This window comes from Chrysochloris asiatica, unplaced genomic scaffold, assembly GCF_000296735.1.
Source record: "Chrysochloris asiatica unplaced genomic scaffold, ChrAsi1.0 scaffold00067, whole genome shotgun sequence".
Taxonomy (NCBI): domain Eukaryota; kingdom Metazoa; phylum Chordata; class Mammalia; order Afrosoricida; family Chrysochloridae; genus Chrysochloris; species Chrysochloris asiatica.
The window spans coordinates 12,236,477-12,253,416 of record NW_006408585.1 but is presented as its reverse complement, the minus strand read 5'-3'; the positions used below and the strand labels follow the sequence as shown (position 1 = coordinate 12,253,416).

Here is a 16,940-nt window from a genome sequence, read left to right as displayed (position 1 = left end):
AGCACCATCTGTTGAAAAGACTATCACCTCCCCATGCGAGATATTTAGGTGTTGTGTCAAAAATCAGTTGGCTGTATGTAGATGCGTTAATTTCTGGATTCTCAATTCTGTCCCATTGATCTATATACGAGGCAGTTGTGTTTAAGTGGAAGAGTTTTTTCCTTCCGTAAGGGAAACCCAGATTCCATCCCCAGCCAATACATAGCCATCACCCATCTGACAATGGAAGTCTGTGTTATATGATACTGAATGGGTCTCAGAGAATTTCTAGATTAAGATGCAGGTTGTAATACCATATTATCTGGGGTGGAAGTGAAAGTTTTCAGCTGGGGGTGGAACAGAAATGAGCCCATTTGAAGCCCTGATTTCAGCAAAGGTTCCAGACTGAGACTAGAAAGAAAGGCCTGGCTGTGATCAAGTCCAAAAATCAGCCAATGAAATGGATCACAACAGTCTGATCTGAAACTGATCAGGACTGGGCCGCATTTCATTCTATTGTGCATGGAGGTGCTATGAATCTGGGGCAGACTTGATGGAACTAACAACACGTACATTGAAAACAGACCTTGTTCCAAGCACTATGCTAATAAACCTTGTGCATGCTGTTTCATTTGTAACTCAGAGTCCTATGAAGCAGTCTGAGCTCATAGCTACCAGCTCACGTGACCCATCAGGATTGTAATTGGGTTCATTCTGTAACACTTGTGAGACATCGCTCAGGTACACACTGCAGGGCAGAGAATGAGTGAGTCCTCAGGTGGCTATTGTTAGCCCATTTGGAGTCACAGGTTGGCAAATCCCTGGAAAATGTGGGTGACAATACAAATGATACTGGGTAAGGAGAAAGTAGATAGCCACAAACAAAGTAGTTCACACTCAAGTGTCTGGAGGGTTGGTGCTGTTTTGATGTCCCCAGGGCAGCTCTGCAACTAGGCAGAGACTGATTGGCCCTGATGGCTAGCAGATTGGTGTCTCGGCAGGGGTGGGAAGAAGGAAGACAGGGGGTGAGTTCCCAGTAAGCAAAATAAGCTTGTTCACTACCCATTAGGAAGCACAAGTAAATCCATGCTTACCTCACTTATGGGAACTCTGGATCTTGTAAGTGTCATCCAGTCAGTACTCATAGTGACTCTGTATAGAGTTCCCAAGGAGTGGTTGGTTGGTTTGAACAGCCAACCTTGCTGTTAATTCAGTGCTTATCCTACACCACCACACCAACAGTCCACTTAGGGAATGAAAATTTTAAGAGAAAGTTTGATTTTCTAGGACACGGATGAGGGGTTGGGAGACAGACAGATGCCAGCCATTGTTGTTGTTAATGTTCAGTGCCATCAAGTCGGTTCCCACTCACAGCGATCCTATGTAGCATTTCTGAAGAGTAGCTGGTAGATTTGAACTGCTGACCTGGTTAATAGTCTAGTGCTTATCCTACAGTGCCACACCTAAAAGCAGAATTTTTGTTGTGAAAAAATGTGAAATTGTTCACTGAAGATTAATAAATTTTGTTGTTGTTGTTAGGTGCCATTGAGTTGGTACCGATTCATAGCAACCATATGCACAGCAGAAGGAAACACTGCCTGATCCTGGGCCAACCTCACTATTGTTGCCACGCTTGAGTCCATCGATGCTGCCACTTGGCCAGTCCATCTCGTTGGGGGGTCTTCCTCTTTTTCTCTGACTCTTCACTTTACAGTAAACCACACATACCTTGTTTATTGAGTAATCCGACACTGCTTGGGGGAGGGGGTAGGAAGTCTCTCACCCTGTCATCGTTGTTGTTGTTGTTGTTGTTGTTGTTGTTGTTGTTAAGTGACCTTGTATATGGATTGTTGTTAAGTGACCCTGTATATGGATTCCATATACAGAGAAGCTGATGAGCTTGAACCGCCGACCTTGTAGTTCAAATGACATTGCACTCTGGTGCATTAACCCACAGTGCCACACCAAGACTCCATCGTTGTTGTTAGGTGCTGTCAAGTTAGTTCCGACTCCTAGCAACCCTCTGTACAACAGAATGAAACACACGGCCTGGTCCTGCACAATCCCCACTATTGTTCCTATGTTTGAGCCCAATGTTGCAACCACGTCATCATTCCAGCTCCTTCAGGGATTTCCTCTTTTCCCTGATCCTCTACCAATCCTGAACTTCTTCTCTAGGAACAAGCCCCTCTGATGTTCAAAGTACATGAGTCCAACTCTAACCATCCTGGTTTCTAAGGAGCATTCTGGCTGTACTTCTTCTAAGACAGATTTGTTCATTCTTCTGGCAGTCCACGATATATTCAACATTCTTGGCCAACACAGTAATCCATAAGTATCAGTGCCTCTCCAGGTTTCCTTAGTCATTGCCCAACTTTTGCAAGCACAGGTGGTGGGGTCTAATTAGCTACTGCTTCTAACTAGGTTGTAAAGAACTGACTGCCCTTTGCTAATCTTAGACAGTGGTCCTTAACTATGGGCACACACTGGAACCACCTGGGGACTTTAAACAATACCTTCTCCCCCCTCAGAAGTGATCATTTAATTAATTGTTCTGGAATGTGGTCTGGGCATCAAGGACTTTTCAAAGCTACCCCAGGTGATAGCAACATACAGTCAAAGTTGAAAATCACTGGGTTAGACCAAGCTCTGAGGAAGAAGATCTAAGAGTAATATTTAATGAGTGACTAAATGCCTCACCAACACCCTTGGTAGTGCAGATGGTTAACACCATTGACTACTATCTGAAAGGCTAGAAAGAGGTTTCAATGCACCTAGAGGTACCGTGTGGTGGTTAAGTGTTGTGGAGTCTGTTCCAACTCATAGCAACCCTACACAGGGTTTCCAACACCATAAATCTTTGTAGGAGCAGATAGCCTCATCTTTCTTCCATAGAGCAACTGGTGGGCTTGAACGGCTGCATCCAAGATTGCAGAGCCTCAGACCCCATTCCAGACCTACTGAATCAGAATTTTTATACCATTTGCTTTCCAGTTTGAGAAGCACTGGTCTTGAGTAATAGCGGCATTATTTCTGTACCATTTTGTTGCTTTAGGGACACCTGTGTTTTGTTAATCATTTATAACCCATAGTTCATTGTTGTTATTGTCAAGAGCATAGTTGCAATTCTCCCTGCCCTTTTTAAAGTACACGACAAAACTAAGACTTATCAGGGAACTGGGATCTTACTCATAACTAAGTCTTTTGCAAGGTTTCCTTATATGGCCCCAGGTGCTCTGGCACAGCTGCTGATATTTAGTTACGTTCTGCACCAGCGATTCTAGCATTTGGGAAGTGAAATTCATTTTTCTCTCCCTGGCTTACGGAAGCCTGGGGCAAAGGAGGTGAAGAACACAGTGCCTAAAGGAAATCAGTATTGGACAGATCAAGTGTAGCAGCGAGGTCAGACCACTTTCATTTTAGGCTCTGGCGTTTTATTTAGTTCTTGGCCATCTAGCCTTTTAAACAGAAAGCGAGACGTTCTTTAATAAGGCCATAAACAAAGGTCTGTCATTCTAAAGGGTTCAACATTTGATTCCCGAGTCCTTATATTGAGTTACGCCCTAAACAGGGCTTGTGTTTTTCTGTTTGGATTAATTACTCTCAGAAATGATCCATGAAGCCGTCTCATCCATGACCTTCAGGCAATTGTAATATTAATAAACTGTCTCTTAATCTGAATGTATGCTTTTCATTTATAAAGTGATACACAGAGCTCCGCTTTAACAAAAACCTCTTTGCTCCTTGTTTTAACCTTAAGAATAAAGACCTACCTGTGGTCTTTAAACCTACTTAAAGAAAGGAATGAATTTGTACGTATTGGGAAACTCTTTGGAGTTTGAAAGATGTGGGTGACTCCGAAACAAACTCGATTTATTCTTGCAAAGTTGCAGAATTGTGCTATATACTGTTTGCATTTGGGAAAAGTAATTATGATCCTAAGTCATAGGTTAGAAATATAATTAAACTGATTAGTGTCATAGGATAAAAATAACAAGCAAGGTCTGTGACAGCTTTCCGCATCTCCCCCTTCACCCCTAGGAAAGGCTCTTAAAGGAACATTTAAAACATAAGCCTTTGTTCCCGCAATCTGTGGTGCTCAGGTCAGGTGGACCCTGCGGCGTGGCTGAAATATTTCAAACAGTCACTCACAAATGTGTCATTTGACCTGCTGTTCCTCCAAAGAGGTATGAAAAATGTGTTTCTTGCTGAGATAACTTGAAATCAAATAAACATAATCTCTTTAATTCTTTCTAAATAGTTCCATATTTTAAGTCTAAACACAATAGAACACAAAGCTTCTGGCTTAAAAAAAAAAAAAGTTTTTATTTTTTATGAGCGTGCTGTCGGATTTTTTTTTTTTTTTTCTGCTTCTTCTAGTTTTCATTAGTTTGATTTAAAGAGTCTACTTTTGAGTGTGTGCTTCCCCTGGGGGCTGAGGCACAGATTTAGAAAGAGTGCAGGCTGTGGGGTGTACTTGTGGTTTCTGGATGTGCCGTATCCGTACTGACCGACAGGGAGCCAGAAGAGAAGGAGAGGTTCTGTGGGGGAAAGGCTGGGGTCCTTCAGGAGAGAACAAGTCTGCAGTTGGGAGAAGGGATGGCTTCATTCAGTATGATTCTAAAAGAAAGTCATTCCTGCCTGTAAACAATGGGCCATCTTAGGAAAACCTTCAGGTTACAGTCCAGCTATGACAGTAGAGAACTGCATTTTAGGAGTTCTGTGGAAATCCAAGGCCACCTTGTAAAAATTATCCATCCAAAAGGCAAAATGTGGAACTAAAAACAGAAAAAGTTGAAGTGGTTGGAAATTGTGATGTTGACACTTTCATCCTCTGGAAGATCTGAGATAATAATCGTCAGCTTAGGTGTAGAGCTAATATTCTGTAAGTGCAGCCAGAGTGCTCCTTGGAGGCCAGGATGGCCAAACTTCATCTCTCATACTTCAGACATATTGTCAGGAGGGATCAGTTGCTGGAGAAGGATATCATGTTTGGTAGGGTGGAAGGTCAGAGAAAAACAGGAAGATCCCCAGCGAGGATTGGCAAAGTGGCAGCATCAATGGGCTCAAGTGTGGCAACAATAGTGAGGTTGGCCCAGGATCAGGCAGTGTTTCGTTCTACTGTTCTATGCATCTGCTGCTGCTCAGAATATGAGTCGATTCCGACTCGATGGCACCTAATAACAAATAGTGAGGGGGTCCCAGTGAATCCACAGCTGCTATTCATTCTCCAACAAGGGCTTTGTACATATTCATACCCCAATAATAACAGTGACTGTGAGGGGACTGAAGAACTGTGTCAAGTTGAACCTTCAAGAAAAAGGAAGGTATCTAAGGCGTCCTGGTGTGGCACTGTGGGCTAATGCGTCAGACTGCAAAGCCATTTGAACTGCAAGGTCAGCGGTTCAAGCTCACCAGTCCCTCCTTGGAAACCCTATACAGAATCGACTCAATGGCACTTAACTAACAACAGCAAGGAGAATTTCTTCGATGTTCTTGCTTTCTGAACTATTTCAGAACAGGAAATGATGTCAAGAGCTTTTGAACTCATGTTTACTTTTGGTCCAGAGTCCTGGTATGGCATTATGGATTAATATATTGGACTGCAAGGTTGGTGGTTGAAGCTCACCAGTGTCTCCTCGGAAACCCTAGGGTCACTATGAATCACAACTGACTCGGTGGCACTTAACCACCACCACCTTTGGCCAATGTTTGAGCTGAGAATTCTCAGAGCTGGAAACACCTGGTAGAGTTTCATATTGTAGAAGCAGAAATTTCTTTTGTTGAGAGCCTTCAAGATCTCATGAAGCTTCTGGTGGAGCTCTTCGAGACTGCCGCCATAATGATTCTCTCAAATGGTCCTGAAGATGCTGAACTCTCACAGATTCACAGCTCCTGGTCAAAACGATAGATTCGAACAAAGGCTGAAAATCAACTCTTGAAACATGCTGTATATTGAAGCTATGACGATCTTAAAGCAGACATTCCAGAACTTTGCATTCACCCAGTGGATGCTAATTTACACACTGAACATGAAGAGTACCTGGTGACACACGTGGCAACATACTAGTCTGTCAGTAATTGCCTTCCTAGTGCTCAAGTCTTCTACATGAGCCTTAATGACAACCCTCAGCACACAGTTGCTGCTGTTTATCTTCTGGCCCCTGGAGTTGGAAGGATACCTCAGAGAAGAACAGTCCCACCTCGAAGCAGCAACAGGCCAGACCAGGACTAACAGAAGCCTACCAATGGTAACATATGCTTTTTCAATTTGGTTCGATGCCACATGGAGGCATGAGAAGGGAATTTTAACGCTACCGGCATTGCTACTTCGGAGTTGCCAATATCCAACATGTTATCCCTTTTCCAAGGTTTACACATTCATGTCTTATATACATGGAAGGCAGGTTGGACACTCACCTGGTGGCAGAGGCACTGAACATGAACGTGCATACAAGAGACTGCATATTTGGATTTTAGAAGTCTATTATAAGTTTTCAATGTGTAATTGTTTTGCCATAAAGTATGTTATTGTCGAGTGCCATCGAGTCTGTTCCAACTCATAGTGACTGTATGCCTAAACAGAACGAAGCACTGCTCACTCCTGTGCCAACCTCACAATTGTTGTTTTGTTTGAGCCTATGGTTGATGCCTATTGGCCAGTCCAACTTACTGGAATCTTTGTCTTTTTCACTAACCCTCCACTATGAAAGATGATAAAGTTGAAGGCACATCATGAAAGATTATCTCCCTCAAGAAGATTAATTTAGAGCAAGTAGAATCTCAATCTATTCAATTAAGAAGAATTTGAAGCAGATGGTCTCAAAGATCCTTTACACTCAAAGACAGGATAAGAACGTGTATTTTACTTTATTAGATCACTGCCCTTGTGTCACCCTTGAGAAACAACTTGTTAATACTGTTGAGTCATCTCTGAATCATAGTGACCCTGCATAGGGTTTCTAAGGAGCAGCTGGTGGGTTTGAAGCGCCAACATTTCGGTTAGCAGTCCAGTGTTTATTGTGCAACACCACACCAGAAACAACTAATAGCTGAAAATAAAAGGTTGCATTTTTTTTTTTTAAGTTTACTTTACATTCAAACCCAATTGGATATATTTCTTTCCATTTGGACACACACAAAGGCAGCAATGCTGCTATTTGATTACATGTTTATGCATGTTTTTTGTTTTTTTTAAGACTGAGACTTTTCAGCAAGGACAGAACAGATACTTTAATGATCATTGGCTAGAACAGAGAAAAGTCTTCACTGAGGCTTACAACAAATTGCAGAGTTTTTCTTGATGTAAAATTGGTTGTGGTCCATTGTTTTTACTTATCTGAAATAATGGTACTCACTCAAGTTTGTAATAACACTGTCATGGTTGAAGAGAGTTTGCTCTAGGTATATCTGTCTTTAAACAGAATCTCCAAGGAGAAAGTCTGAATGTGGCTGAGATTTAAGAAGCAAATTAAAAAACAAAAACAAAAGCTTTCCTAAAACCTCACTGTGTGGGATGCTATTCTAGATTGTTTGAACATTTTTAATAATTCTGGCTTGTTTGCTTTTGGCATTGAACATTAGATAAAACAGAACGTGTCTTATTCTTAGAAGAGAATTATAAGGCTCGGAGTTCATCGCATAATGTGCTATTAATTTCCTTCGCTGTTTTCCAAGGCAAGCCTACCTACTAACCTTTTGTCCAAACAAGGAATCTTTATCTACTGCTTCCCAGCAACGTATGCATTTAGCAGCTTGGGAATGTTTGGTTGGCATCACTACCACTAGAGTATGCTCTAGCGCCGTGACATTCAGAATGTTTTTCTTCAGATACTTGGTAAGGTAAAGGGATGAGATACTTAGGGGAAAAAAATTCAATCTAATTACACAAGTGTCTTTTAAATGCCTTGGGAAGACCGAATTCTGCTTACCTTAATTTGGTGAAGGCAGAACTCAGACCTTAGTTTATATACTGACATGTGACACTATTTTGAGGTGAGTTGATTTTTCCTATGTGAATTAGCTCCACTTAGCTCCAATGGAGTCCTAGTGTAGCACTGTAGAATAAATACCAGACTGCAAGGTCAGTATGAACCACAGGGTCGGCTCCAAACTCGTCAGCCGCTCCTTGGAAACCCTAAACAGCACTTAACAACAACAGCTCCAATGGGGATCCCCTGGGTGGTACAAATGGTTAATGAGCTTAGCTGCAAACAGAAAGGTTGGAGGTTTGAGATCACCCAGAGGCTTCTGGGAAGAAAGGTCTAACCATCTACTTCTGAAACACCAGCCACTGAAAGCCAGTAGAGCACAGTTCCATCCTGACACACATCATTTTGCCATGAATCAGAGGCTCATGGCAACTGGTACTGGTAGCTCTGGTGGAGTGGTGAGATACATTATTCCCCATCCACCCACAAGCTATTGTTTAGGCAGGAAAATCACTTCCTTTATCAAATCAGCATCATCTTTGTCCAAGTGCATGAATGCACAATGGAGTTACTTGGGTAAAATGAACTCCTTTGGAAAGAGAAAGAGTCTGCAGGCATAATGTGTGTCCCATTCTTGTTTAATGCCTCTGTCTTTCTCTTAAAAAAAAAAAAAAAATCCCAGCCACCATCTGAGTGACATTCATCAAGCGTCAGTAAATTGGACAGGATGAGGGCATGGCTTTGAGTGTCCATTGAGTCCCCTGGCAGAAGACTCCTCAGTCAGTCCTTGCTGTCTGGCTTAGTGGTAAGTACACAGCTCCAGCATCGCTGGTGACAACTGCTTGTGTTGTAGGAGAGTGTCATGCTTATTGTGAGACTTCTGGTGCTTTGCAGAGGCATCCCTCCTCTTGGCTCCGTCTTGTGTGTTTATTCTTCTTCAGGCGAAATCAGATCACGGAGAACGCTCCCAGGTACTGTCTGTCCTCCTGTTTTCCCTTTTTGTTTCCAGTGACCTCAAGTCCTTTTGCTCTTGGCCCTTTAAACAGCTTCAGACCCACAATTACTTCCAGGTAGTAGTCATTGTTGCCCCAGCAAAGTGTGAAACAAGCTCTTTGTAGCTGGGACCACTTGTCTTCTAGGATATCTGAGACACTTCCTACGACTGCCGGCTCTGGGGCTCACATTCTCTTTCTGACCAGAAGATGGCCCGTGACCTCTTTGACAAAAGTGTGTGTAGCTGGTTCTGCCTGGGTAGACATAGGTCCAGCAGTGCAGGGCTCAGCTTCATGGGTCACTCTGAGACAGAGTGGCCCTGAGGGACCACAGCCCAGAGTGCTATTTGACGTATCCAGTGTGTCAGGGAGTTACGGTGTGGCACTGTAGGATAAGTATTGGACTGCTAACCATAAGGTCAGCAGTTCAAACCCACCAGACACTCCTTGGAAACCCTATACAGAGTCATTATGAGTCAGCACCAAATCAATGGCACTTAATAACAACAGTGTTATACAGGCTTCCTTTGCCTCTAGGTGGGCCTGGACACCCCCACCCCCACCCCCGCCGCTGATGTCTAACTAATGGTGTCTTTTCCCTGTGAACCACCCGTGGATGTAGAGTAGACAACTGGGAGTGGGGGTGCAGCTACTTCATCAATTGAAAGTGTCTTTTGTACAACAGGGGCAATAAGAGATGATTTGGGAAAGTAGAATCTCTACCAGTCCTTTCAAAGTCACACTAAATAAAAGTAGAAGTTTAAAATAGTGTACAGGTTGTCCCTGATTTATAATGTATTCGAGTTGTGAAAAACTGCACTTACCAATCGTCTGTTTTGTTTTGTTTTTAATACATCTTATCTTTAGTAATATACAATAGATCAAAGACTGTGTGGTACAGTAGGATAAACACTGGACTGTAAGGTCAGTTTGAACCTCAAGGTCAGAGGTTCAAATTTACCAGTCGCTTCTCAGAAACCCTGTATGTCGGAACTGACTCGATGGCACAAAACAGTTTGCTGATGTTATTATATGTTCGATTGCAGATGCTAGTTATAAGATCTACTGTTCAAAATACAACTGTATAGCAGGAAGTAATGAAAACTTAAAATTAAAAAGGTATTCAACTTACGTCAGTACTGACTTAAGATGGAGTCATTGGAACAGAATCTCGTTGTAATTCAGGGACAACATGTACTTGTAAGTATAACTTTTTAAGTCAACCCAAGTAGTGAGTGACCCTTCTAACATCCGATCAGAATCATATGCACATAGATATCTGGGAAACACCATGCAGCTTGCTTGTTTTATGTGCCTACCCTACAGGGTATTCAGACTCATAGTGACCCCGTGTGGCCTAGTGAAACTGCTCCAGAGGGTTTCTTAGGCTGTAATCTTTATGGAGTCTTGGTGTGGTGCTTTAGGATAAGTACTAGACTGTAATGTTGATTTCAATCACAAGGTCAGCAGTTCAAATTTACCAGCCACTCCTCGGAAACCCTATACAGGGTCACTATAAGTTGGAACTGATTTGACAGTACTTAAGGACAACAACGATCTTTATGGTGGAGACCTGGTGTGGTGCTGTAGGATAAGCACTGAACTCTTAACCACAAGAGCAGTGGTTAAAACCCACTAGCATCACCTTTGGTTTGAACACACCAGCTGTTGCTCAGAAACCCTACACACGGGGTCGCTATGAGTCAGAATTGACTTGACGGCACTTAGCAATGAAGTGCTTAACAATGGCGTCACTAGGACTCCTGGTGGTGATGTGCCGTGGAGTCGGATTCGACTCATAGCGACCCTATACAGGGTTTCCGAGGCTGTCAATCTTTACAGGAGCAGAAAGTCTCATCTTTCTCCCGCGGAACAGCTGGTAGTTTCGAACTTCTTACCTTGAGGTTCACAGCCCAATTTGTAACCACTATGCTATCAGAGCTCCTTATACTATCAGATGCAGGCCGCAAGAACTCCCGGCAGAAATTGAGCTGGAGATTGGGTTCTGAAAAGTCCTTCAGATTCCCCTTCTGGAAACTTGGGTGAAACAGCTCCTACTGACTCTAAACCAGTGAACACAATCTGTCCTCCTTCTCGTTCTGAGATCTATCAGACCTGGTTTTGTGGCACAACAGAGGTTTCTCACAACTTCCATGAAGATGGTTTGTGTGATTTTTGACAACACCCCTAAGCAGTCCCTAGTGAGCCCCTTACTCTTAGAAGTTCCTTCAGCCTTGCAGACACTATGGGCAGGAAATACTAAGACAATCCAGCAATCTACATCCTCTCCCACTGGGAAGCAGCATAATATTACCTATGGAAAGAGGACTGTGCCCAATTTCTCAGTTTGCCAGTTGTGGAGTCAAGGAGATACACTCAAATTTTCTGTGCCTCTTTCTCTCTGTCTGTTTTTTTTTTGTAAAATAAACATAATGTGAGATGTCAGGCTCAAGGTGCCACGCAAAGTGAAAATTGATTCCATTAACTCAAAGAATTTGTTAAGCTAGATGCATAAACTGGTTATCTAATGATGGTTTCACTCAACCGGATTTGTCAAAACAGCCTTAAAAAAGGAAGCAATGTATTATTCTTTGTTGACTTTGTAATATTTACTAAAAAGCTGTAATCACACAGCGACAAAGGTTTGACAAATTTGAAGGGGAAAAATATTCTGAGATTCAAAAATTAGTAGTTTTTCCAACTACAATATTGAGTTTTCACCATCAAATAAATCATAATGCATTGACTTTACTAGTCATTTATTTAGCTGACATTTATTAAATTCCCTGTGGGAGAAGAGGGAGGTATAAAAGTGTGGGGGGGGCGGGGTTGGGGGGAGAAATCTGCTTGAGGATAGAACTACACACACCCAGGAGTTGAATGTGTTCAATAGAAAGTATTGTGCAGAACTGTGGTTACTCAGTTTATGAATGTGAACACTGTTTGAGAATCCATTATCAAAACACAAATGTGTTCTGTTTGGAATGATTAAAAAAGTTTTAGAAACAAATAGTGGTGAGAGTTGTACACTATTGTGAATATAATTAATGCCATTGAAATGTACACTTAAAATGGCTAAGGTGGCTAATTCTATGTGACATGCACTTTACTACAATGCAGAAAATATAAGTGCAATTTTATTTGGGAATATATCCACCCACCCCCCAAAGCATTTTACCTATTAAATGTAGCAACAGGGAAGTAGAATGCTGCAGAGAAAGCACTGGCCTCAATCTCAAATGACTAACACCCAGTCCTAGCGCTGCCACCAACCAGCTGTGCGGGTCAAATGAGATGCTTAATATCTCTGGCATATGTTTCCTTACCTGTAAAAGGAAAGGTTGTAACTTTAGATCAGTAGGCCTCAGACCAAGGTAATCACTGGGATCACTTGGGAAGCTTTTTAAACAGTCAGAAATCCAGATTCTACCTTGGATTGCTAATTAGAATCTCCATGGGTGGATTCCGAGGTCTATATTTTTAACAAGCTCTACCTCATGGTTTGCTCTGAGCTCTGGTAGCATAGTGGTTATGAATCGGGCTGCCAACCTCAAGGTCGGCAGTTCGAAACTACCAGCCATTCTGTGGGAGAAAGATAAAGCGTTCTGCTTCTGTAAAGATTTACAGCTTTGGAAACCCTGTGCAGGGTCACTATGAGTCAGAACCGACTCCAAGGTACTTACAACAACAGCAACACCACATGGCTCAGTAGTCCTAGTGTGGTGCTGAGGGTAATGCACTGGACCACAAGGTCGGTTTGAGCCACAATATCGGGGGTTCAAATTCACCAGCCATTCCTCAGGAACTCTATACAGGGTTGCTGTGAGTCAGAACTGACTGCACGGCACTTAACAACAACAAAAACAACAACCTGATGATTCCGGCGATACACCTGTTTGAGAAATACCATGTTAGAAAGCTGGCCACACTTGGTCTTTCTTTTCTTTTTTTTTCCCCAAAGCTTTTATTGTGAATTAAGTAATAGTTAACATGGGAGAACATCAGTTTTACACTCATCCTATCAAATTTTTGTTTCATTGCATTGATTACAATCTCCTGCATGCATCATCATTAACAGTATTTGCTGCTATTCCCTGTTTGTTTTGGGGTTTGTTTGTTTGTTTTTGAGTATACACAAAATATTCAGGAATATATAATCATGTAAACAACCAAAGGGCATATTCTGCAAGACTGCCTCCTAGTTGCCAGCACATGGCCTTTCTCTTTCCATGAGTCTAGAATCTTTAGCTGCTCTATCTCTCCATGCCATCATCTCTGCCTCCATCTCTGGTGTCACTGCTTCTCTGGATAGGCTCCCACATTCTGCTCTAACTTTTCTCTCTTGATGGTCCTAGGGTCCTCTGTTACTGGATTGTAATATTAACTAAACCCCTCTTTTTGTTATAAAAATACCTTTACAGTTGTGATAATTGCAGTTAGTCATGATAACAATTACTCAGTATTGAATGCTAAGAATCTTAATCCCATCTCCTTTCACCAGATCCATCTAGACAAGATGAAAAAACCTATTCTGTGGGGGTTCTACCTTCCCCTGCACACTATGAAATTAAACTCCCTCTTGAAAACTTGTAAGCCAGTCACTTCGTGCCTTTATTGTCCGCCCCCACCCCCAATTTTAGGTAGCCAATGTCTTAGTTGCCCATCCCTGTCAACCCTGTGTTCAGAGGGAATAGGATTGATCCTTGATGCGAAGATTCCTTCCCTCTCAGTTGGTATTTTGAGCTACTACATCGATAATTACAGGTCAAGTTCATCAACTTGTAGCAATTTATACTTGTTTCCTTCATCAAGCCATTGAAGCTAGGTTAAATGGGTACTATCTGCAAGTTTGGGCATTATTGTGTGTCTCCCCTCACTTCATATTAGCTGGATGCTCCACTCTCAGTGCTAGCCCTTCTTGACTATGTCCTTGTCCATGGGCTCAGGAGTATCCATGTCTCACCATGCTTCGGACCAATCAGCCCTCTCTCTCTCATCTTCAGGTTGATGAGAGTCTATGGAATGTGATGTAACTCAGCCCATATCTTCATTGCTGCCTTTCCCCCACTTCCACTCATCAGTAGCCCAATGTGTTCGCCAGCACACTTACATGCCTGCTCGTGTGTTCCCTTTGAGTTTCAGTCTTGCGGGGGGCTTTTTCCTGAAGGGACTTGATTGCTTGCCTTGATGGCTTCCTGGCAAACAACTTGCTTGTTCTTGTAGTAGCCTATCAGACTGCCATTTTTGTTTTTGATCTTTCCTGCTGGTCTTTCTTTCAAGAAGTATTTTCTGTTCTTCTAGCTGCTCCAGGCTGGTCTGCATGTCCTTTCAAGTGGGGATGTCCCACCTCAAAATGTTCTGGATGGGGCTAAGGATTCCACCTAAGGTCCTATATACTGTAAAGGCTCTGCAAGAAGCCTATTTCACTTGGGAAAGTTCTAGAATTCCTTTTTAGGTATTCTAGTGAGTGACAGGCTTACAAGTTTTCTGTAATCTTATTTCCTAATACTCCTTTCTATCCCCCTCAAGTGTCTATTTTACAATAGTAGGCAAGGGAAACCAATATTCATAAGACGGTCAAATATCTTAACATTATTTCCCCTCTTCTACCCATTCAGACTATGCCTCAATCCCTGTATCACGGAGCCCTGTTGTTCAAGGTTGGACATACAGCACTATTAATCTCTTCCATTTAGCCCATACAAACCTGCATAAGTGTTCCCCTATCTACCGTGTTCTTCCATCCCTCTCTCCCTTCTTGTGTACTGCCCTCCCCAATACCCAAACTATGATGTGTCTATTCCCTACCCTTTGTTACAACTGTCCCCTCCCTTCCATCCCTGTTAACCAACAAAGATTTTTTTTTCCCCCCTTTTAGTATGGGTAACTTTTCTTAAACTGTTACAATAATGGTCCTATGCAATATTTGTCTTTTTGTGACTGACTAATTTCACTCAGCATAATGTCCTCAAGGTTCATCCCCGTTATGCGGTGGCTTGCACCTTGGTCTTTAACATGCCTCTTTTCTGATTCTTTTTAAAGAAATGTCTTGAAAAGAATTTCTCAGATCCACTGCTGGTCTCTTCCATTGCCTTCCCTGCTTGGAGAAGGAGTACTTTCAGGACTTGGTCCTTTTCATACACAGGTTTGGACACGCACTGCTCCCCCAGCCATCACGTTCCTCCTCCATTGTGAGTCTAGTTTCTTCACACACTACTGACTACTTCAGCCCCTGTCCCCACAGATCCCTAACCCTTCAGCCAAAGGATGAACCCAATGCCCAGTCCCACTCCCCACACACATTTCTCAGGCTCGGGGACCCATACTAGCCCAGGTCAAGGACATTTTTATTGTGAAGTGAGTGATAGTTTACATGGGAGAACATTAGTTTCACACTCAGCATTTCCTTGCAGTATTTACGGTCTCCTCCATGCATCATCATTCAACAGTATTTGCTTGATTCCTTCTGGATTTTTTTGTTTGTTTGTTTGTTTTTGGATGTACACAAAAACACTCAGGAATATATAATCATTTAAACAATGAAAGGGCACATTCTGCTCAATTAGTTGCAATCAAGGAGTACAGATGAGGTAACTCTCTATCATGGATGGTGTGGGGACTCTGAAGTCAGACTTGTGGGTTTGAACCCCTGCTCTACCACTTAATGCATAACATGACTGAATCACCTAACTTCTCTGTTGTTGTTGTTTTTTCATTTATTCACGGGAATAAATATTGTTCCTACCTTACAGGGCTACTGGAAAATTCAAATAAGATCATATATAATAGCTAATAAATCAGTGTTGTCCTTGTCGTGTGAGTTAACATTCCAATTTCTCGACTTGCTCTCCTTGGGTGAAGTGCTCACTAAGGCCCTCCCCAGCCTCACATATGCTCTGCGCTAATGTATGCAGACTTGGTTAGCTCCAGTGTGCCTGCCCTCTCGGTCTTCCCACAAACCATTCATTCACTTCTTCCCCAGTAGACCTCATGTGCCTCAACTCTTACTTCCACTTAGGCCTCAGCTTCCTTAGATCCATCTGTGTGATCTCAGAGCATTCTGAATCTCCCCAGTTATAGCCCAAATTATGGTGTTGCAACTGCCCGATTCCTTTTTGTATCCCTGTTGTTGTTTTTGTTGTTAGGTGCTATTGAGTCAGCTCCAACTCATAGTGTGACCCTATGTATGGGAGAACAAAACACTCCCCAGTCCTGCTGTGCACCATCCTTAAAATTGTTATATTTGAACCCATTGCTGCTGCCACTGTCCCAATCCATTTCATTGGAGGTCTTCCTCTTTTTCATTGACCCTCCACTTTACGAAGCATGACAAACTTCTCCAGAGACTGGTCCCTCCGGATTATGTCCAAAGTATGAGAGACGAAGTCTGGCCATCCAGACTTCCAAGGAACATTCTGGCTGTACTTCTTCCAGCACAGAGTGGTTTGTTCTTTTGGCAGTCCATGGTACTTTTAACATCTCCTCCAACTCCGTAACTCAAATGCATCAATTTTTCTATAGTCTTCCTTTTTCACTAAAGAACTTTCACATGCATATGAGGTTATTGCGTCAGGCACACCTTAGTCCTCAAACTGACATGGCTTTGCTCTTGAACACTTTAAAGAAGTCTTGTGCAGCAGATTTGCCTAATGCAGTATGTCGTTTGATTTCTTGACTGCTGCTTCTATGAGTTTTTATTGTGAATCCAAGTAAATGAAGCTTTTGACAACTTCAATCTTTGCTCATTTATCACGATGTTATCTATTGATCCATCTGTGAGGATTTTTGTTTTCTCCGCATGGAAGTGCATTCCATACTGAAGGCTGTCATCTTTGATCTTCATCAGTAAGTATTTTAAGTCCTGTTCACGTAAGCAAGTTTGTATCGTTGGCATATCAAAGTTTTTTTAATGAATCTTCCCCCAATCCTGGTGCCCCATCCTTCTTTATATAATCCAGCTTCTTGGATTATTTGCTCAGCATATAGCAGTCCATGGTAAACAGCGTAATTCAAATCGATGACTTCTTCTCTAGTCTTC

The 16,940-nt window shown here is 42.4% G+C and overlaps 1 pseudogene; it reads left to right on the top strand.

The window, feature by feature from the left end:
* Window positions 1-6,049, top strand: part of LOC102822965 — a 95,564-nt pseudogene extending 89,515 nt beyond the window's left edge.
* Window positions 6,050-16,940: the final 10,891 nt, after the last annotated feature.